The 1,337-nt window shown below is 57.8% G+C and overlaps 1 protein-coding gene across 1 annotated transcript in view; it reads right to left on the bottom strand.

Moving 5' to 3' along the window:
• Window positions 1-560: 560 nt before the first annotated feature.
• FAM101A (family with sequence similarity 101, member A) overlaps window positions 561-1,337 on the bottom strand; it is a 14,845-nt gene continuing 14,068 nt past the window's right edge. Inside the window, exon 4 of the mRNA XM_010841273.1 lies at window positions 561-1,334. The gene's annotated coding sequence lies outside the window, so the exon portion shown is untranslated. The remainder of the gene's footprint in view (window positions 1,335-1,337) is intronic.

Here is a 1,337-nt window from a genome sequence, read left to right on the forward strand (position 1 = left end):
CCTGCATTGCAGGTGAATTCTTTACCCCTGAGCCACTAGGGAAGCCCATTGCAAAGACACCAGCACTCCGCTACTCAAAAGAGGGCACCATCCTAAGGCTGCTGAATGCCCTCCTCGTTCACAATCTGGGGCCCCAGAGGGCCCTCCAAGGATGCGGACCAGATGGGGAGAAGTTGTAACACGGTCAAGACCTGCTTTGAGGCAGCACAGGCCCTTTTCTAGGGATACAGCCGGCTCTGGGGGTCTGTGGGTGTTGAGGGCTGGCATACGGGGTGGCAAAGCATGGGAACATCAAATATTCAGATTGCCGGGACTTTATTTGGAATCACCTCCAGACCAAGTCCCAGCGTGGGGCTGGGCCTCTGCATTAATTTCCTAGCTCCTAGGTGGAGCTGGTGCACCCTGAAGCTGTCTATGGGGAAAGGGGTGCTAGCATAGGGCTCTGACCCTTCCGAGTGTCTTCCTGTCCCCTGTGAGCAGCCGGGAGGGACCATGGGCCGGTGAATACCACCCCCTCCCGGGGAATCCAAAGGTCTTGGAAGCACGGAAGAGGGAAACTCTTTGAATTTGCACATTTTATTAAGATAATCAGTCATTCCTTAAGTTATTTCTTTGTTAATCAGAAAGCATCTTTGTGGAGAGACCACGCACAGTCTGTATAAAATATACACAGTTATATAAAAATACCTTGCCTCTCCTGAATGTGAGCTCCAAGTTGCCCTTCTCCCCAGCGAGGGAGCTAAAGCCCCATCTTAGGGGGGAAGCCAGGGGAATGTCGGGGGTAGCCCCCACCTAAGGGTCCAGTCTGAGGGCATCTCTGTGGCCACATTGGGGAGCTTTTGGGTCACTGGTGCCGAGCAGCCCCAGGTCGTGGCCCCGGCCCCCACGTGTCCTGGCTCTTCCCAGGAGCATGGGGGTCTCATGTCTTCCTCCCTGACCTTGCACGTGTGCAGTGAGCCCTACAGCACGGCCATTGCCGAGTCATCACTGTAGGAGGGGAAGGCCTGAGCGAGGGCAGCCGGGCCCCACAGAATCTAAGCTGACGGCTGGCAGGTGGTGGTGGTCATCTCCAAGAGCTTAGACGCCTCCCCTTGGCACCTGGCTCGAGGGCTCTGATGTTCCCAAGTCCTGGTCCTGAAGGCGTCGGTGGACAGAGGTTAGCAGGCTGCCCTGCGGGTGAGGCTCTGGACACGGAGCTGAAAGGCTGCGGTGCAGACGGGCTGGGCCCTCCATCCTCTGCCCTGGGGCACGGGCATCGGGACAGTGTGGGCAGGGCTCCTCCTGGCAGCTCCCCAAACACAGCCCACTCTGGCCCTGGCATTGGTATCCAGCTCCTG

The sequence above is a fragment of the Bison bison genome, unplaced genomic scaffold (assembly GCF_000754665.1).
Source record: "Bison bison bison isolate TAMUID 2011002044 unplaced genomic scaffold, Bison_UMD1.0 scf7180017864160, whole genome shotgun sequence".
NCBI lineage: Eukaryota > Metazoa > Chordata > Mammalia > Artiodactyla > Bovidae > Bison > Bison bison.